The 22,059-nt window shown below is 47.1% G+C and overlaps 1 long non-coding RNA gene across 1 annotated transcript in view; it reads right to left on the bottom strand.

Moving 5' to 3' along the window:
- Nucleotides 1–22,059, bottom strand: part of LOC122421520 — a 144,351-nt gene that overhangs the window by 13,833 nt on the left and 108,459 nt on the right. The window contains exon 3 of the long non-coding RNA XR_006263510.1: nucleotides 13,967–14,129. This is a non-coding gene — a long non-coding RNA (uncharacterized LOC122421520). The remainder of the gene's footprint in view (nucleotides 1–13,966; nucleotides 14,130–22,059) is intronic.

Below are 22,059 nucleotides of genomic sequence, written 5' to 3'. Positions count from 1 at the left end.
GTTGCAGATACAAGTTGTATGAAATTCTAATTTTCACTTGAAAGGTTGCATTTTAGCAGTGGCAAAAAATACTATCAGTTGTTTTCCTTGAAGTGACAGGCCTATCTTTTTTGTTTTCAAGAAAATGTCTGCCAAATACCTCAGCCTGAATAATTATAATTTGTCTGTCAGTTGCTCTTCCAAGTGAAATGGTGTTGCATGAAGAAAGTGGCTAGTTGAGCTCACAACTCACACACACAAGTGCTTTGCCTGGAGGCCACCATTGTGCTTTGCCAGACAGCAGAAGTGGGAGTGCTTTCTGCAAGCTTCCTGATGCATCACACAAAATATGAAAAGATGTGTATTCAAGAGTTGAGATTTAATTACATTAATCATTAGTATTGCTTTATTTAGGACATTCTTAAGGGAAAAATGCTTTGTGAAAAAAATGCTTTGTGTACTTATTTGCTTGTCTTCTGTGTCACCGAGAGAGCACAGGCATGCAGGGCACAATGACAGCTTGTGCAGTTCTGCTGCTGCTTAGATTCCTGCTAAGGCACCAGCTCTGTCATCCACCGTGGCTTTTGTGCCATCAGGGAAACTGTCAACATGGCGATAAAGGCAAGTAATGTCTTAATATATTATGAAAATAGCTTAGACCTTGCAGACCCCCTGAAAGACTCTTGGAGACCCAGTAGGGTCCATGGATCATGCTAAGAGGAACACGGATCTAGAGAATAGGGGAACCCTAGGAAACGTAACTGGCCACAGCCTGAGGTGCCATTAAAGAGCTTCCCCTGGGCAGCAGTGGTCAGCTGTCCTTCTGAGACACCTCCCATCGGTCACCATGTGGAGACACTTCGAAGGGAAGGCTGACAAAGCAAATGCAGGAAAGCCGCGTGGAAGCCCACAGTGCTCATCTGGATGAGAAATGTCGGGGGTCTTGAAGAGGGTGGGGGGAGTGGGGTGGAGGGAAGGCTTCAGAGAGCTGGGGGACGGTGGCCGTGCCATGAATCCTACATCCAGATCTCAACCCCATCACCAGGCAGGTCATTAGAACCATAAATTACAAATTAATCTTAACAGAAAAGTGAGGGAGGAGAGTGTTGTGCGTGAATTCTTCCTCTGCCCTCCCTGTGTATATCTGATGACTCTGGGTTTCCTCTGCAAAAGTCAATGAAACAATTAAGTCTCTGCCCATTTTTCCTCATCCTGATCTCAAACAGTGTTAAAAAGGCTTGCACCACACTTTCACACCCGGGCCTGTTAATAATTCATGCGCTTGCCTTCTTTAGTTCTTTTGTCTTTCCTGCTTAAACCCGGTGGAAACGTGGGAGCTTCCTTTTGATTTCTCAGTGCTACATCCTTACACACATTCAAACGGCTGCTTCTCTAACACCGATGATTGGAGCTGGTGACATCCTCTCTGCCTTTCACCAAAACCCCAACCAAAGACAATATTCGATCTTGGCTCACTGCATCAGCTTGCTTTGTGAGGAATTCTCAGTCACTCTTGGACAGCTTAGCCCAGAGTCGTGGCTGAGCTGGAGGAGGTGACTCTGCTGCTCCTCAGAGCATGGTCAGTGGGACCAGCAGCATCAGCTTCACCCTGGCAAAGGGTTTCTCAGCCCTTGACACTGGTGACGTCTGGGGCCAGAAACCTCTCTGTTGTGGGAGCTGTCCTGTGCACTGTGGGATGTTTGGCAGTATCCTTGACCTGCACCCACTGGCTGCTAACACCACCTTCCTGCACCCCAAGTTCTGGCAACTGAAAGCGTCTCTGGACATTGCCTGAGGTCCTCTGGATGTAAAATCACCCCAGCTGAGGACCCACCAGGCCCTGTTGGAAATGTAAACAATCCAGTCCCATCCCAGAGCTAATAAATCAGAAGTCTTTTCCAAGACTCTAGTTGATTCACATGCACGTGGACGTGTGAGAAGGGCTGGGCTAGAGTGCTGGTTCCCAAACTTGGCTGCGCATTGCAATCACCTAGGAACTTCTAAGGAAACTTAAATGTCTGGGCCCCACCTCCAGAGATCCTGAGTAAGTTGGTGTGGGTGTAGTCTGGGCACTGGGATGTTTAAGATCTCACCAGCTGATTCGGATACAGCAAAGTTTAAAACCACCATTGCTGACATGATTGAGCCCCACTCTTCATGCTTCACAAATGAGGAAACCAAGGCACAGAAGGGTCCAGGAACCTTCCCATCAGACAGGCAGTAGATCCAAGATTCAAACCATAAGCTTCCATACAATCAAGGAGCACTGGGCAATGCTTTACTAGTCCTTTCTAGCTCCTCTAAAAACTGTGATTGTTTTTGTACTTCTCTGTTTAATTTCTCTCTTCTTGATCAAATGGTAAAGTCTCTGAGGGTGGCAAGGGTCAATGCCTGTCTGGCTAACCATGACAAGCGCTTCCCTGGTGCTGCGAAGTTATGTTAGAGAGAGTGACTGGATGAACAAAATGAACAGATAACACCATCAAGAGCCTAGTCTGCATCTGTTTGGTGCCCAAGTCCTCTGCTCCAAGTCAGAGAAAAATGACAGGCATTCTGTCTGTGGATGAGCTGCCTGCCTACTGGTCAGCCTCTCAGGCCCTATGCCTGCTGGTTGAGGCCAGAGGGGGACAGGGGCCAGGTCTGAGCAGCGACCACAGCATCAGCATCTCCAGGGGAGTCTTGAACTCATGGCAAGGAAATGTGTCCACCTCCAGTCCTCCTATCTCCATGTATGACCAGGTCAACTGTGTTCCTTTGTAGATGCAGACACTAGGGTTCTGAGTAGCAATAACCTGCTCTTAAATGCTGGGGAGATAGAACTCAGAGGGGCCCTGTGGTTCCAGCCCTACCATGACCCTGTGCAGAAGAGACTCTCTGGGCGCCCTGGGGCCAGGGAGGCCCTTGGATGTCAGGCCCAACAACATTCTCCAGCCTCATTTCCCATTTTTCTCCTCCCTGCCACCCACAGAAACCCAACGGAACTCTCCACCCTTTCCAACCACGATCCCCTTTCCGCTTCCTGGGATGCGCCAAGCGGTCTCTCTCTCTGAGACTTTCTGTGTGCTTGTCCAGTGGCTGGTAACACTTCCCGCACATTCACTCTTCTCCATTCTTCAGGTCTCAGCTCCCACCGGAACTACTGCAGGGAGCCTTCCCAGGCCCCTTCTCACCAGGGAGATGCCTCTGTTTCACGTTCCTGTTTCTACCACTGGGACCAACACCATCTGCTGGTAATCCCACGTTGGTCATTCCTATTACGTGATAAACTTTAAGAGGGCTGTGACCACGTCCATGTGTTTCACCCCATATTCCAACACCTAGCAAAATCCCTGACACAGAGTATGTGCTGAATAAACATTTATTCAAGGAATCAGTAAACCGAGCACTGTTCATAATGTCTCAGCCAAGACTTGGGGCCTCTATGCTCCCTGTCAGCCAGTTCCATGACTGGGATTAGAATAAAGAGATGGATGAAGGGAGGGAAGAAATTTGTTTTTCTTTGGACATTTGGAAAGTCGTATCATTTGTCAAGCGATCAGAAAACAGTTTCTGATCACGTCAGTTTCCTGCCTCCTTACAGACCTCCCGCCCCATGAGGCCTCCTGGATACAACCTGAGTTATCAGAGAAAGAGGAGATGCTGTCTAGCAGCAGCCAAGCTTCTGGACCACATGAGAGAAGCGGGTCCGTTCCAGGGCAGGGAGTCAAGAGCCGGGATCGGTCACACTACAGATGCACAGACGGACACCCTCAGAAGATTCACGGGCGTTTACATGAAACGCCCCACCCAAGACTGACACTTTAACACTTAAAGACTAAGGTCTTTGTAGAACATGTAAATGCAAAAGGTCTGCATGATTAAAATTTGGCCAACCAGGACAAGACTTCTCATGGGACAACTGTGGGACACGTGGCTGCGAGTGTGGGGTGAATTTCTGCTGGGGGCTCAGCATCCAGGACCAGAAGATCTGGGCGTCTCTGTCTCTCTCAACTCTCCATGGCTACTCAACTTTTGAAGATTCAGCCTGAGCCTGAGGAATCTTTGGGAAAACAGCCTCAGTCCTCTCAGACCTTCCTGGAGGAAAACTATGCTATTTAGAGACACAGCAAGTGGCCCGACTCTGAGGGAAGCGTAGGCGCTCCCCGCAGAGGGGACCATCCAGGCAATGGTGTACAGCCATCGTGCACACACAGGTACGGGAAGTAAACCGATCTGTAGTGCACAGAATAAAAGCAAAAAGGCCAAGCACGGGAGCACGCTGAAGGCGACTTTAAAAGTGATGCTGACAACGATGAGGATGGATCAAATATATGCACAGTCACAGGCAGAACACAGCCTTCTATTATTTGAGAAGACTCAAACGATGTCCTTAGTCCAGGGTCAGCCTGGGCCAATGCTCAGTAACTCTGGGCCACACGCAGTGCCACTTGATTCTCACCACAGCCCATGATGGACTGTCATTACCTCTGTGCAACCAAAGGGAGAAATGAGACAGAGTCTGTGTTAACAGACACCCTCATGGGTTTGCCAAGAGGCCACTCTAGTCAGGGTTGGAAGCAGGGTGCTCTGGAGCATCCGAAGCCAAGCCCAAGGTCGTCTTCAGTTTGCCACGCCGGGCTCCTTCCTACCAAAGGAAGGGAGCCAGAAAAGACCTGGGGCACAGCAGCATGACGTGCTGTAGGAGGAAGGTGATGGCCAGGGGTAGGTGGAGGGGTGCAGGGTGGAGGTGAGGAGACTGGAGACAGGGAGAAAGGGCATTTCCTGGGCTGGGGGGATGAAGGTCCTAGAGGAAGCAGGTGACAGTGAGACAGGAAAAGAGCAGGTAGATCTGAGAACTCTGGAGGCCAGCCAATGGCATGTGGTGGCAGGACAGAGAGAAAACAGCAATGGGAGGACAAGCAGCGTGGCCATCAACACAGAGACAGCGGCACGGCTGCAGGACGGAATCCCCCAAGGAGGAGTGTAGACCTTCCAGGGCCGTGACCTTCCTCCTCCTCCTCCCCCTGCTCCTCTTCCTTCCTGAAATGATTTACTGAAGTGAAATCCACACAACATAAAATCAGCCACTGTGAAGGGAACAGTTTTGTGGCATCGGGTATATTCACAACGCTGTTCATCTACGCCACCTGGTTTAACAAAATGTCTCCATCAACTCCAAAGTAAAACCCAGACCAATTAAGCGCTCACTCCCCGCTCACTGCTCACTCCTTCCAGCTGCTGGCAAGCACTCATCTGCTTTCTGTCTCTACAGATTTGCCTGTTCTGGACATTTCACATAAATGCGATCATACAATCTGTGGTCTTTGGTGACTGATTTTTTTTTTCACTTGGCAGAATGTCTTTGAGGTACATCCACACTGAAGCACAACTCAGCGCAATTCCCCCTCACAGCTGTTTTCTCACCTCGTGATCCTCGAGAACACTCCTGGGTCCCACAGCTGCCTGGCACTAGCCGAGCTGTTCCTTGAGAACACTGTTTATGGCAATAATAGCACAAGTTCTCCCAGGTGGAGGGGGAGAAAAGTGAGGGTCAACGGACCAAGGAGCCTCAAACCCAGGATCCCACCTCCAAATGTGGCCCCTGAACCCTGACAGTGTGAGCGGGAAGAGCGGGTGGTCCCTGGGCGGGGGGGCAGTTCTGAGGGGACGCGTTGCTATCCCTTCTCTGCTCCTTGTCACCTCCCAGCACTGTGGACGATGAGGCGGTGACCAGTGAGAGCGCACCGCATCCTCATTTTGTCCCGACGCAGACCCGAAAAGACCTCTCACTTCAAAGGCAGCGGTTGTTTTGAATGCCAACAGTAAGCACTTGCTCTTTGACTTGCTGGGTGAACCCCACGCGGTTTTAGATCTTTTTTCCACCAAGTTTTGGGTTTAGATCTTTTTAAAGCCAGCACTGCACAAAGCAGAAGGGGACGAGTGAATTCCCTGATTAGAGCTCTACACGCTGCCAGCAATGAGCCTCAGAGGGCTGATTTGACACTATCTGTGTGGAACCCAGCAGCAGCTCGTGGTCAAGTGCAGCCTAGAACTGCCAGGGGCGTGGGCATCCAGGGCCGAGTCGAGGGTGTAGGGAAGCAAAGCAGACCTGGTGAGGTAGGCATCTGGAAATCTCTGCTTGCCACTCCACCCCCCTGCCCTCGTTCAAACTTTGCCACCTGTCCTCTGGGCTATCACCTCAAGGTTTCCCTGCTACCAGACTCCTACCTTCCACACCACCCACGCCAACCAAAGTGGGACTAACCATTGTGCTGTCGTCTTTAACTTCCTTCAGTAGCTCTCTCACTTCTACAGCAAGGGTTTAACCTGGGTCTAGGCACCACCCACCCCCAGGCTCTCAACTGCTCCCCGAATTAGGAACTGGCAAACTTTTTCCGTAAGGGGCTGAAACGTGTATTTGAGACGTCACACGTTCATCACATTGTGTGTTACAACCACTCAATCCTGTGCTTGAATAAGAAAGCAGCCATAGGCAATACACAGATGAATGACTGTGGCTATGTGCCAATAAAACTTCATTTACGAGAAACATACCACTGGCCAGATTTGACCTACGGGCTGTAGTCATGCCACTCTTGCTCAAAATTCTGAGTCTATATGCGAAATGATGTGCAGTTATTGTGCATTTCTGTGGGCAGCAGGTCCAGCGCTCTCAGCAGACAGTGAGAGGGTGTGACGGTCCCCGAGTGCTAAGGCTTTATCATGGCCTCACTCCAGCCTGCACACCCCTCACTGGCTGAGCGGGAAGACCCTCAGCTCCTGACACACCAGGCTCTCTCCCCCAGCTCCATCTTTACACACACTTAGCCTGGACTGCTCGTGCCTGGCCAGCGCATCTCCTCATTCAATAAATCCACCAACACCCACAACCGCAAGTCACTGGGGTGGTTTCTGTCCTCCTGAAATTTGCTGCCAGATGAGAGAAGATAGACACAAGGAAACTGAAGAGATAAGGAAAGGACACACCTTGTAAGACCCTGCTAACTTGTTACAACTGCAACATCACTACAATTGTAACATCACTCTACAGCTGTGCAGAGGCGGGGAGAGGAGAGGTGCTGACCAACCTTCCCCCAGCGGGTTCCCAGGGACTGGAACTTTCAGTGTGAAAACCAGGAGGCCCTGGTTAAACAGGATGAGTTTATAGCGTCACCCTACATGTGGGGGGTGGGGAGGTAAGGGGTTCAGGGAGCCCTCCCAGAGGGTGTGGCTTTGCAGGGAAGATCTGCATTGGGCAGCCCTGGCTTTCCTTTTCTCCTCATGTCCTCCCAGCTCACAGTCACACTGTTCCATCCTTTCCGTTTTCTTTCTTTTCCCTGGCTCTCCACATTCCCTGTGTAGATCTGCTCAGCTCCTTTCTCAGCAAATCAACATTTTTCTCCTTCAAAAGGCAGAATTAGACTTTCTTTTCACATTAATGTTTTTGTCCTGCCATATTTAAAATCTATTTTTGAAGCATTTTCTTTCATTTTTGAGGATTTGACTTGATTTTCCTCTCATAAGGAGTAATTATTATAAGACAGGAAAATTAGAATGTAAACATGTAAGAGAGCGGGGAGGAAATACAACACAACTCAGCTCCATTCCACAGTCACTAGTGCAGCCCTCATATATTCTCCAGTCCTCTTTTTCCATATTGGTTGATATCACATACATATTGTGACTCTTCTTGTGATAAACTTCTTTGGCTTAAATATTTTTATCTTTTGTAATCTAATCATTGTAGCAACAACAACAACAAAGTTCTTTTTCTGAAATGCAACCACGGAAATTACATAAAGAGACCCATCACTTAGGAAGTACTATTCTGATCTCTGATGAGGCAGTATATCTAGATCCCAGAATAAGGGCTGATACAGGGCTTTCCTCTGTAAGCCCTTTCCTTACAGAGCAAAGGAGATTATAGATATTTAGCAAGGAGTAATGACCAAGTCCTTTGATAATGCCATTGCTTGCTGGTTTTAGATGAGGGTACTGTACCCATCTGGATTAGAATTACATACTCCAGAAGTCCTTCAGTAATTGCATTTGCCAAACGCCAAACTGAGTACAATGACTTTGCAAAGGATTACTTTATCTACCCATTGAACTACATAGGATTGACTTTTTTTTTTTTTTAGCACAAATACTATCAAGTATTGGCAATTCCAAATGGCTCAACCTATTTACGTTCGGTGCTGCTAAGTTTTAAAACTTAATTTATTTTGAATATACATGTAATGAATTGGCTTTCCTGAAAGAAAGCTCCTATATTGGTGTCACATGTCTGAGTCCCATCTGGGTCCCACCACAGAATAGTGAGAATGAGCTACTGACCTCTCTTCAGCCTCAGTCTCCTCTACTGTAAAGTGCGGATGACGGTGACCATGTCATCAAACTACCAAGAGCACTTCGTGAGAACACGCAGGCAAGGCAGCCGCTGCTCTGCAGGGTACAAGCAGGGATGTTTCATCGAAGGAGCTCACCTAACGGACGCCCGCTGAGAACCCCAGTCACGGGACTGCAGGCTTAGGAGAAGCATTCTCACCACCTCCCCGCCCTGTCCAGGAGCATGGGAATCCCAGATGGTCTAAACCAACCTCCTCTGAGTGGTGAGGAAACCTGAGACCCAAGACTTGATGGGACTATCTGCAGCCTCTGTTCCCGGGTGAGTCACGCATTGCCTTTATGCTTACGCGTGGCCCCATAGTCGTGCACACGCTAAGGCCACGTCATGCCATCCAGCGGATGTGAACTTACCCAAGGAGGAGTGGGGATGGTTCTTCTAAGAGCAAGAGGAGTTACCACTACTGGACTTCATGAAGCCACACATTCATGTCGGTGAAAGAGATCTGAGATCCTGGTATTCACTGTTATTCTTAATTTTTAAACAAAGCTTTTGGCTTATAGCAGAAAAGTCATTAAGGATCCTCTCTGGGAGTTTTAGGACACATGCAAAGATACACTCCACCAAGTTGTATTAAAAATGGATATTGGAAGTTAAAATGCTCTATACCAGCATTTACCAGTTATTTCTAAATGGGTGAATCCTTCTCCCCTAATATAATAGATGGATTTCTGCTACCTCAGCCTTTTGGGAAAATAGGCACCCCCAGAAGCCCCTGTGCAGATTTTATTGTGAATCAGGTGTGTAAAAATCAGATGGCACTCTCCTTGCCGCCTCCTAAAAACCTGCTGATTTATGGAAGCGGGGAGTGATTGCATTGCAAGGTTGAAATCAGTACTCTCCCTTTCCTCTGCTCCCCATAACACTTTGCAGAACTCAGAGAATGGTCCTGGTGCTAAAAATGGGAAAATAAATAGCTCTGAAAGGGTGTTTGAGAAAAAAACTAGTCATTTTCTCAACTGTGAAGATAATAGAAAAGCTGAGTATAGGAAAGGCAGAAAATAAGAGAACAAATAATGGTAAAATTTAGGTCTCAGCCCCTCCCATATGTTTTAAGTTATGTGGTCTCAGGCAAGTAAACTAGGTTAGTACTAGGATTAAGGCAAGATTGCTAGATCATTAGGGCTTCCCCTGTGGCTCAGTGGTAAAGAATCTGCCTGCAATGCAGGAGCTACAAGAGACACAGGTTCGATCCCTGGGTCAGGAAGACCCCCTGGAGAAGGGCATGGCAACCCACTCCAGTATTCTTGCCTGGAGAATCCCATGGACAGAGGAGCCTGCTGGGCTACAGTCCATGGGTCACAAAGAGTTGGACACGACTGAAGTGACTTAGCACGCATGCATGCTAGATCATTGCTAAGATCCACTGTCTATTTCTCAGCAAATGTCATTCTACAAATAGACTACTTTGAAGCTAGGTATAAACATATGGCAATGAACTGTAACCAGATGTGTGCCTACTTCCAAAAATGACCTTTAAGAAGAAGGGGTCTTGCCTTCTACTTTCTTGTGGCCTGGAATATATTTATAATGGTTGGAGCTTCTGTAGCTATTTTGGACCATGAAGCAGCAGGCTAAAAGGAGCACAGCTCCAAGGCAGAAGGAGCCTGTGCCCCTTGGTGATTTCATAATGCTGTTATACCAGCCTTGGATTGTCTAGCTCCAATTCTTTTACTCGTGAGAATAAGCCTTTTGTGTTTAAGCCACTATGGAGAGATTTTCGATTGTAGGACACCCAAACCTTTTCCAAACCTGCTCACTGGCCCCTTCATATCCTCTGCTGTCTGATGCCAGATACCAGTGTTTCTTCCCCAACAGCCACCATAGTCCCTTGGCTGGGCCTCATGGTTCTGGTCTTGCTTTCTTAAAGTAACTGGAAAGATCTTTTTAAAGAAGACTATCAGGTCATGTTATGAGTCTGACAAAAACCATCTAATGGTTTCCAAGACCGTATACCGTTTGGTATACAATCCTCACCCTGGTCAACATCTCCTTTCTGCCTCCCTCCCCTTGGTTCCTCAGCTCATGTCACGTGGCTTTATTTCTGACCTTTAAAAGCACTAAGATCACTCCCACCCTGGTACTATCTGCACTTTCCTATCTCTGAAAAGCTCTTCTCCCACACCTTTACATGGTGACAGGCTGGACACTCAGATCTCAGCTGATTGTGACCTCTCCAGGATACCTTTCCTGACCACTCTCCGAGGACAGCCCCCCTGCCCCCATCTGTTTACTTCACTCTGTTTTAGCATCACAACTCTTTTGTATACCTGATGTTTGGGGATTTACTCATTTGTGTGAAACCCCTGTTGCACCAAAGCTCCACAGCAGTAGGCACCTTCTGTGCTGTGTTCATGGTAATATCATCTGTGGTCAGCACATAGTAGGTACTCAATAATTATTTTTTAAGTGAGTTAAGAGGTCCTGTGATCAAAATATTAAAATCAACTTGATTGATTTGACTCAGCTACTGAAGTCAATATTGTTAATGTAAAATTCAAAGTGTATCCAAACAGAATTGCTAATATTAATCCAGCAAGTATTCCAGACCTTAACAGACTCCCTGACACCCCCAAGATTCCACACCACATTCCATCGTCCCAGTCGAAGGCCTTTCCTGGGAGCCAGTGACCATTTCTTTAGCTAAACAAGCTAAGAAGGAACTAAATTGCTTATCAATAGTAGGAGTTTAGAGAGTAATAAACATATCCCTCTGTTTATATTCACACCTCTTCCTTCTCTTTCTATTGGCAAATGATAAGGGTTGTTAGGAAATTATTGAACCACTTTAACCATCTACAGTTGATGGGCAAAGCTTTTCTCTAATTAAGCAAATCCTACACATACAAGTCAGAGGAAGGGAGAGGTTCATTTCTAATAATAGAGGAGGAGCTAACATGGCAGAGGAATAGGACGGGGAGACCACTTTCTCCCCTACAAATTCATCGAAAGGACATTTGAACGCTGAGCAAACTGCATAAAACAACTTCTGATCGCTAGCAGAGGACATCAGGCGACCAGAAAAGCATTTCTAATGATAGGCACCCAGAACGGAGAGAAGCATTTTCCTCCTTTTTTTTTTATCTCTGTTTATGAACATGCCAATGGCAGTCAACCACTGTATCTGCAGGGTACTCTACCCACCCCCAGCCCCCACCAAGCATTGAGCCTTTTAAGCACAGCAAGTAGAACGAGAGCAGAGAAGAAGCTTGACGCAAAGCTTGATGTAGAATGACCAAAATATGTTAATACTTTCATTGAACAAGAAACATGTAAATTATAGAGCAGTTAAGTTCATAACCTGATTCTGATTTTCTTCACTGAATCAAAAGATCTTGGGCTACTTTTTTTATTTGTGTGTGCATGTGTGAAAGTCCCTTCAGTGATGTCCAACTCTTTAAGATCTCCTGAGGAAGGAAATGGTAATGCACTCCAGTATTCCTGCCTAGAGAATCCCATGGACAGAAGAGCCTGGCGGGCTACAGTCCATGGGGGTCACAGAGTCTTACTGGTAACTTACTGCTTATTAATGATTTTAAGCAGTGTTTTTAACAAAGCAAAGATGGCAATGTGGTTTAACAACTGGAACAGCATTAGTTCAAGAGCCAGAGAGATCTAGGTTCAAATCTCAACTTAATTCCTTGTAACCTACTCAGCTGTAGGTAAGCAGGCCAAACTCCCTTGTCTGACATATTCTCATCAAATAAACAGGGATGACAAACACCCCCAACTTAACGCTTTGCTCAAAGTATTAAAGTGAGATCTTAGACGGTATGGAGCACGGTGTCCAATGAATGGCCTTGAGTTCACAGCAAGTATTACTTCCTCGACGCTCACCCTCATCATGACTGTTAAGCCCTCTGTTACTCCATCAGCAACAGTGATCATCTAGCCTGATGATTTTTTCAGCAACTGGAGTCGTCGTTCTCCTTAAAGTGTAAGATCTTAGCACAGCCCATGAGGGCCTGGAGAGCCTGTGAAGGCCATCCCTCCGGTCAAACCCCTCTCCCCCTTGTCCTCAGCACTCCAAGCCCGTCACGCTCCTTTGCGCTCCTGTGCTCTCCACTGCTGCCCTGCATGCCTGTCTGGCTCCTTCTCATCCTCCAGGCCGCAGGTCACTGGCTCGTAGAAGGACCCTTCACGACCACTCTAGAAAGATCTTCTCCCATCAGTCACTCTCCCCCACGGCCCTGTTTATTTCCAGCAGAACATGTAGGTACAACCTGAAAAAACTATCCTTTCCGTGTCTGTTTGCTTGTTTAACATCTGTCTGCTCGATAGGGTTTGTGTTCCTCCAGGCAGGGGTCTTACGTGGTTCTCAGCTGCCTTCTCTGAACAGGCTCCCAACCAGGGTTTAATAAATAAGCGAATGAACTCATCGGAATAATGATTGTTTTGAACTGGTTTCCCCACCAAAGGACAATAAGACAAGGATTTGGGTGCAAGTGGTTTGTTCCAGAGGCAGTTACAGGAGAAAACCAGCCAAGTTGCAAGAGACAGGGATGAAAGAGGGACAGAAGCTGGCAAAGCATGGATGTTCACGCACATTACCACTGAGGGCAATCGGGCTGTCTCTGGGGAACACTGGGAGGGCAGCAGAAGAGCCGTGAGGTGTCCACGCTTCCCACCCTCGCCGCAGGAGAGGCATTCTCCCTCTCCCCACCAGTTCACGTGAGCTATTGACTGAGGACTAATGCTCCTAAACATTTCCAGCTCACTTCACAATGGGCAGAGTGGGCTCCCGAGGCCAGACAGAGCACTCACCGGGCGGCTGCAAATCAGGCAGGGTATACCTCCACGCACTAAGTTCCAAGGACGTGTGTGACAGTGACCGTAACAGTGGAGACGAAACTCAGGGCACACAGGCCAGCACGGAAAGTCAAGACCACTCTCTCAAACCTATAATTCGTGCCCCATACACACTCAGCCTTCATATGATACGCAGAGTGGTGTACACACAGTATGTCTACAGCAGCTAACTTTTCTGCCCTCTTCCCAAAGGCCATTTTGAAAAAGCATGACTACAGAAAATAAAATCGACTGAGAGGCAAGGCAATGTGTCATTAAGTGCCACTTCTTGAATACCTAGGCCCACATCCGGAACACCCCAACAGTGGTCTGGGGAATGGTTCCGACTCCCTGACATGATTCTGAAATAACCAGTATCACATTAACAAGGTTTAGGCTGCAAATTACTCTGTGCAAAGTGCTATTAAAAGTCAGCGATGAGTGAAAATAGCCTTCACAATTTCATGTCAACACTCAAACCCTAGATTGAGTCTCTCCTCTCCAGTTTCTTTCAAATAATTATCTTCCCTGGATTAAATGATATTTTTTAATTCAATAGCGTATCTCAGCCATATGTTTATTTTATTTGTATGAAGGAGGAAGGTATCTTAATTTCTCATAATAAGAGCTTTCGTGAAAGCAGGAAATTCAGTGACATGGCAGTAATCAAAACTGAATTCTATACAAGAGGTAAATTATATTGCCTTCCAAATTAATTTGCAAATGGTCACAATAGAAATAAAATGCAGGCAAGATTCTGATTTCCCTTTTGCAAAAGCTCAGCTCCTCTGTAAACAGGAGGAGAAAACTCACCAGGGAGCATGGTATCAGGTTAGGTCACGTGCCAGAAAGCCCAAGTTTAGCCTCAGAAGTGAAAGCATGACAGATATGAGGGAAAGCTGCCTCTGATCCTTCTCTTCTGTTTCTTTACATCACGTGGCTGATCCTGGGAGATAGCAGCATCCAGCTGCAGAAACTGGAATGAAGAAAGGACCTCCTTGAAGACACAGCTCTGCAGCATTGCAAGCCCTCTCACCCCCTTCTTAGGAAGCCTCTAGACTGATCCCATCCCCAAGAAGTTATTTATTTTTAACATGTGCAGTACAGATTTTTCTTTGAAATCTACTTCTATTGATGGATAGGGTCCTTTACCACATTGAGCAGCTTGAAGCCAAGGATGCGGGAAGTGTATATTAGCTTCCTGTGGCCACTGTAACAAATGACCACAGACTTAGCATCTTAGAGCAACACAAAGGTATCCTCTTGCTGTTCCGGTCAGAGGAGAATACACCCCCTCAGTGACTTTCAGCTTCTAGGGTCGCCTGTATCCCTTTGCTCATGGCCCCACAATACTCCAACCTCTGCTTCCATCATCCTGTCTCTTTCATTTTCTTTGACTTCCTTGCCTTCCTCTTATCCTTAAACCCATGTGGATAATCCAGAACCACCTTCTCATTTCAAGATCCCTAATAATACCTGCAAAGTCGCTTGTGCCATGGAAGGTATTCACAGTTTTGGGGATTAGGATGAGGACATCTTTGGGGGCCATTACTCTGCCCACCTCAGTGGTAATCACCATTGTATCTCAAGCTACATCCAGGTTACGTGAATTACAGTGAAATGGCAATAAAATAAGGGAACTGAGTGCATTGCTTTGAATGTGAACTCAGGCCATGAATCCTGGCTCTACTGAGTTAGCCTGACCAGTTTCTTGAACCTCTCTGAACCTATAATTTCTTCACCTGTGAGCACCCACCTTGAGTAGTTAAGATAAATTAGATAATACCCGCTGAGAGTTCTGCCAGTGCCCGCTACACTCAGAGCTCAATAAGCTCTCACTGAGACACCAGTGAACCAGGGGTCAGCAAATGTATTCTGTCAAGGGTCAAGCAGTAAGTATTCTCAGCTTTGAAGGCCGTATGATCTCTTTTACAACTACGCAGTTCTGCAAATATAGCACAAAAGCAGTCATAGACATACATACATGAATGAGTGAGGCTATGTTCAAAAAACTTTATTTATGGACATTCAAATTTTAACTTCATGTAGTTTTCATGTCATGAAACATTGTTTTTTATTTCTTCCCCAACCATTTAAAAATGCAAAAAAAAAAAAAAAATCTTAGCTTGTAGGCCTGGATTTGTAGGTGCTGGATTTGGCCCAGGGATTCTGGATTACTGAACCCTGACCTCTATGACCTTCAGAATCCTTTCAATTTGAGAGTCTGCATGTGTGCATTCTCAGTTGCTCAGTCATGTCCTACTCTTTGCAACTCCACAGACTATAACCTGCCAGACTCCTCTGTCCCTGCAATTTTCCAGGCAAGAATACTGGATTGGGTTGCCATTTCCTCCTCTAGGGGGTTCTCCCCACCCAGGGATTGAATACACATTCCCTGCATCTCCTGCACTGGCAGGCAGACTCTTTACCACTGCTCCATCTGGGAAGTCCGTCTGAGAGTCTTCAATTCTACTAACCAGAAAATCACGGTGGGGGAAGAGCAGAAGTAGTCAAACCATGCTCAAGTTCAGACTTCACTTCTTAGATAGCTGGCTTACCTCAGTAGCTGATCTAATCTCTCTGAGTATCTTCTCACCAGGCAAATGATAAAGACTTATCTACTGTGGGAATTACAAACCTTACAATAAGCAAATGGACCTCTGTCACAGAGCAGGTGCTCAGGAAATGTTAGTTCTCATTCGCCTTCATTCACCTGGAGGAAGGAATTTCTTCATTGGAAGAATTTGGCTGTGAACTGGTCTTTTAGAGAAGCAATCCGCAGTAACAAGATGGGAATGCTGAAAAGGTGTTCTCTGCTCTTAATAGCCTGTGAGACCCTGTGATCTGGGCTCCCCTGGTGACTCAGCGCTAAAGAATCTGCCTGCAGTGCAGCAGACATGAGTTCAATCCCTGGGTTGGGAAGATCTCCTGGAGAAGGAAATGGCAACCCGCCCCAGTATTCTTGCCTGGAGAATCCAATGGACAGAGGAGCCTGGCATGCTACGTCCATAGGGTCACAAAGAGTCGGACATGACTGAGCAACCAAACAGCAACAATGACAACCCAGTGATCTACCCAAACTCATCATGAATAAGAAACAGCAGTGATTCTAGGTGATTTTGCACCCTGCACTTGTTGGGCCAAGACTGGGTTTGACAGAGGAACCACGTGCCTGCTGCCAAATCCTTCGGAAAACTCTCCTTCGTTCTAGGGGCTGAGAGCTGGAGAGGAGTTCTTGGGTTGAGTCCAAGGTTAACTGTGTTTGAATTGAAGGTTAGGAATTTCTCAACTCATTGACAGTAAACTGAGAAGGCAAGTCTGTTGTACTTTGTGCGTCCTATTCAATCTCTGCGCCCCGACACCCCTGGCCCCCACCCACCCATAGCCACCAAACCCTCCCCCTGAACATCATCCACAGCAGTGAACGGAAGCTCGCAGTGATAAAACACCGGCTAAGCGCTTACATCATTTTACAATCAAACATCTCCAAAGCTGTTTATCTGATCAGCCCCAGATTCTGTCAGAGCGTTGACATGTGCATTTCTAAATAATTTCAGGATGTCAACCTGAATAGACCCGCAGAATTGGAAAGTTAATTATCTTTGACAACTTTGCCAGCTAATTTCCTATTTGTATGTACCAAACAGGGGGCCTGTTTCATCCCCTCTCGTCACAAAGGATTTATCAATCAAATCAAGGCCTGAGATTGTCTGCCAAGGCATTTGGGCTTCCCAAAGGGGCGGCGATCTGTCTGAAATCCCGCCGACTGTCCAGCGACAGCAAAGTTGACAGGACACAGAAGCCAAGTTGCTTCCTTCCTAGGGGAGGCCCCGCTGCCCGGAGCCCCACAGCTCAGCACCCCACCCTCTCTCCTTTCTCTCGTCTTGATCTGGCAGCGCTTGTCAGGCCCCCGTTTCCAAAGCAGCACCCGCTTCCCCTCTGGATCTCAGCTGACAGGCCCCGCCAAACACCAGGGCCCTGCTTGTCAGAGCCAATTGGCTGCCCCTCGCTCAGGAAGGTGGGCCCCAGAAGCTTAACAAGCGGGTTGGCGCTGACAGGCATTTTGACAGTGGCGATCGGGCTCCTGTGGTCGCTGCTTCTCTCTGACAGGCAGGCGTGTTTCACTTTAATGGCCATTTCCGCTGCCGAGTTCCCTGGACTGGACCGCGGCTCTGCAAGACTGCAGCGGGCTGTCACCGAGCTGGCCGAGGGGCCCGTGCCGGTAGGGAGGCCTGCCTGTAATTCTCTTATTGGTTCCTCATGCTCGACTCAGCCTGCTGAGGAGGCAGCTGCAATATGACAGGATAACAAGGCTGGCCCGGACCTGCCTGGTTCCTGCCCACCCATCAGAGGCACGGACCAGAAGGAAGTCTCAGGAGGAAGGTGTTCCTGTAGCTCACTCAGCTATTCAACGCCTATTCATGTTGATCACTGTGTAGATGGACCCTGTCTTTCAGAAACATCCCAATTTAATGGATGACATTCCTTTACTTCTCTTGCTTAATTTATGTCAAGTACCTTGTGTGTGCAAAGTGCTCAGCACCAAGTTCTCAGCACTAAGATAACAGTAAAAACAATAAAATAGAAAGAGTCAAGAAAAAAGGATCTATTCTAATGGAGCTTCTACTGCAGCAAACTATGCGTGATAGGCAGAACAAGGCCCCTGACCTGTTTTGTAAATAAAGTTTAACTGGCACCCAGCCACATCCACTTATTTGCATACTATCTCTGGCTGCTTTTGAGCTACAACAGTGGTGGAACTGAGCAGCTTTAACAGAGCCCATACATCCCACAAAGTCCACTTGCTATCTGGCCCTTTACAGAAAACATTTGCTGACAAATGCAGATAATTTCCCTGGAGAAGGGAATGGCAACCCATTCCAGTATTCTTGCCTGGAGAATCCCAGGGACAGAGGAGCCTGGTGGGCTACAGTCCATGAGGTCAAAAGAGTTGGACACGACTCAGTTGACTAAACCACCACCAGAGATAATTTCAACACAAGTTAAGTGGAAACAGATACACAGAGTCCAGAGGAAGCCTATAGGATGGTTGGCCTATTTAGTCACTGTTGTTGCTACAGGGCCTGAAACAGGGCTTGGCAGAGAGCAGTAGCTGCTCATTAAAAAGTTCTTTATTGGCTGGATGAAGGAAAGAATGGATGTTCTGATGGGGCAGCTGGGAAGCTTCAAGAAGGTTTGATGAAGGAGGGAATAAGTAAGCTGGATCTGAAGAATAAAAAGCACTCATCAGAAGAAGAAGAAGGAAAAAGGTTTTCTTGGAGACAGAAATTCCCTTGTAATACCTGCTTATCAGAGGCCTGACTCAGGAAACTGCAGTGAAGGAACAAAGAGCTGGTGGAACACAGGACCTGAATGGGGGTCAAAGGGAAGTGCGTCAGGAAATCAGGGAGCAGTGATACCATGTGAAGACATGTGATCTGTAATCTCACTGTACACAGGCAGTGTGCCCTCCATGCCCAGACTTCACTGACCCCGTACTTGGGAGTCCCTCCCTTGAGACAGACCTTGGTCTTCACTCCTCCCTTTTGGAGCACTCGTGGGTCCTTTACCCCAGACGTGGAGGCAATGCCCCCCAGAGCTCCAGGATTCATACTATGAGGTCCTCCCAAGGCCCTGTGGCCAGACCCTGGCTCCAGGAACATGGCCTGGCAGGTCAGGCTGGAGGAGAAAGAGACGCTTCCTGCCAAGTGGACGGCTCTCCCTTCTCTGCCCACAGGCCTCTTGCCTGGCTTTTCCTGTGCGTCCTGCTCGGCGGGTGGCGGGTGTCGTCAACAGTGAAAGGGACCACAGGCGAGGCATGCAGTGATTATGTCCTTGACAGCTCCAGAGAAGACACCACTGGAGGATGGGTTGTTCCACACTTCATGTCAGTACAGAAAAAATTCCAAATGGTAGGTTTAACGTGCCCAGAAAATGAATCATCGTGCCTGTTTTCCTGCACACTCTTGGTAAGGTTGTATTGTGGTCAACATCAACAAAGCACAACCTCTGAATCAGTGGGAGCCGGTATTCACAGGTAGCGTGACGGATGACGCTGCGTCATGAGTAATATTGGAACCAGAGCTAAATCAATGGTATTGGGAGCTGCAGAGGCAAGAGTATCTGGATTGTTTTCAGTATAAACTGGTTATGAAAAGCCACGGCATTATGAATAATAACAGGTTGCTACTTTTTGCTTATGATGGAAGATGTGAAGTCAGCCAGGAATGACTTACTGACCATAAAAAGCACAAAGAAGTGGTCTCTGGACCTGAAGTAATGGTGCCTTTGTATATGGAGACGGGACAACAAAAAAACTCATGTTCTCTGCCCACTGTCCTACAGTATCATCAGTAAATCACCATACCTCATATGGTGAATAAATTTTATAATGAAATTACTTATAGACAAGGGCCCCACAAAGAATTGTTCCCAAGAGGTCCCGAAGATACAATATGCATTTCCATATCAGAAAGAGAAGTATCATGTTAAAAAATAAAAAATGCCGACAATTAAAGAGCCAATAAGTGGCTTGGATGAATCCTCCCCTTTGCTGGTTACCCCCAGAGAACTTCTTGGTCAGACCAGAAATTCGTCCTGAGTCCCTTTCTCTCTCCTCCTAGTTCTCACTTCCCAGGTTCTTCAGCACTTTTCACGTAATAAACCTGCCCTCAACCCGCCTTCACCTCCCTACCCTGCTCAGCCCTTACTTTCTTTCCTCCAGCCCATTCATTATGCTTTTGAGTATCTGTTTGATTTTCTCACTAGGTTCATCACAACTAGACTCTGGTCTTCTGCGTTCTACTCACTACCTGGTTCTGCATCTTGAAATTCTAGAAACGGCCCTGGCAGAAGCTCTAACTGAGACCAACTTACTGACCACTTCTGACCACTTCCTCTTTGATGGACTCTGCAGGAGGAGGAGGCCTCTGAACGCTCTCATGTGACTAATATCATACTGGTCACATTGTGCTTGTCAGATGAAGTTTCTGGATTTTCTCCAAAAGTCAGAAGGATGAAATAAAGATCAAAATACAGATCATGGTGCTGGCCAGAACACTGCCTTCCAGCTGAAATAAAGTTTAGAGGAGATGGATACAACTTGCATGAGAGGCTGTGTCAAGGAGATCTTGGAATCATATAAGAGGTGGATTTTCCAGCATCAGAGAGTATATGTGGCAGAAATGATCATACAAGATTTGGAGCATTAATTCTGTAATTTGGTGTCAATTTCAGTTTGATCTTTTTCTGAGCTTTTGCACATAAAAATTAATCTATGCAGTTAATCTGTGTAAAAACTCTTGCCTCTGGGGCTCCCAATAATAGTGTATGGAGTGAAGACAGCAATGCCATTTCTCATGTCTCCTCTCTACAGCCAACTTCATATCAACTATTTAACTGTGTGTGTGTGTGTGTGTGTGTGTGTGTGTGTGTGTGTGTGTGCAGTCTTGATAGTAATCCTGCAAAGTAAGTGCAAGTCTTCAAAATATAAGGAAGTTAGATTTTTTTGTGTGCGTTTAGAGTTTTTAATTAACAGACTATGTTTTAGAGCACTTTCAGGTCTGTAGAAAGACTGAGCAGAAAGTACAGTGAGTGCCCATATACCTTCCATTCTTTCTCTCCTCCACCCAGTTTGCCCTACTATCAGTATCCTGCATTAGTGTGGTGAATTTGTCACAGCTGATAAGCAAATACAACACACATCATTAACTCATGTCCACAGTCTATATTAGGGTTCACGTTTTGTGTTGTACAGTTCTGTGGATTGTGAGATGCTTTGTTTTAGACTGTTTTTTCACTACACCTTTTAGTACCTGAGGATTCCTTAAAATTTTCTTTAAAGTACTAAAGCAACCACGTTTATAAACAATAACTGAACTCATTTTTCAATTACCTAAGGATATATGATTGCACGTGAACACCTCCCATCAATTCAATCCCATCACATGCACATTGTGAGGATTACAGTGTATCAGGTACTGGGCAATGTGCTGAGGAAAGCGTAGTAAACAGAGAAATGTCCTTTCCCTCGTAAAGCTTGAGAGCTTACCATTAGAGATGAGTACCTGGTAAGTAAATACAAGTAAGTACCCCTTTCAAAGGGCACACACAGAAGCTGCAAGAACCTACCCAAGGGGTCAGAATGACGGCTCTGACGTCACAGACGTCCCCGAAGCAAAGAGCCTCAGTGTTCTGGTTCACTCTGGAGTCATCTCCCGAGTTGGTCCATGATCTCAGATGACTTCCCCTAAACTGGAGGCTGGCTCGGGTCCCCACTTCTACTTTTCTGGGACCCAGGGATCCCCAGCAGCCCCAGATCACGAGAGCCCATGCAAGACCCACAGGGCTCAGGCCCAGGGCTCCCAGAGCCACCTCCTGTCACCTCCCTCATCTGTGGAAAGAGGAATTCGCTGCCTCACCACCCGGACACCCTTTGTCCAACAGTGCTGAGCCGGCCAGTTAGAGCCTGCGGCTTATTTCCAACACAACTTTCCTCAGCTGCAAGGGCTGGCTGAAGGGACCTGCACATTTGGAGACTGTTAGCCTTGCAAACTGAGGGCTTAAAACTATAAAAGTGTGTTTCCTGAGCCTGGGTGCTGCAAGTCTGAGATCAAGCTGTCAGCAGGGCCATGTCCCCAGCAAAGCCTCTAGGGGAGAATCTGCCCCAGGCCATTCTCCCAGCTTCTGGGGGCTGCTAGCCAGCCCTGACACCCCTTGGCCTGCAGACACTTCACTCCAGTCTTTGCCTCTGATATCACATGATCTTCCCCCGGTTTCTTCATATTTGTATGTCCCAAAGGCCTCTTCTCATAAGGACACCAATCCTTGGACGTAGGGCCTCAACCTAATTACATCTACAAAGACCCTGTTTCCAAATAAAATATGGCTGCATCCACAGGGGCTGC

Source organism: Cervus canadensis, chromosome 18 (assembly GCF_019320065.1).
Source record: "Cervus canadensis isolate Bull #8, Minnesota chromosome 18, ASM1932006v1, whole genome shotgun sequence".
NCBI classification, from domain to species: Eukaryota; Metazoa; Chordata; class Mammalia; order Artiodactyla; family Cervidae; genus Cervus; species Cervus canadensis.
The sequence above is the reverse complement of the archived record's forward strand: the minus strand, read 5'-3'. Positions and strand labels throughout refer to the sequence as shown.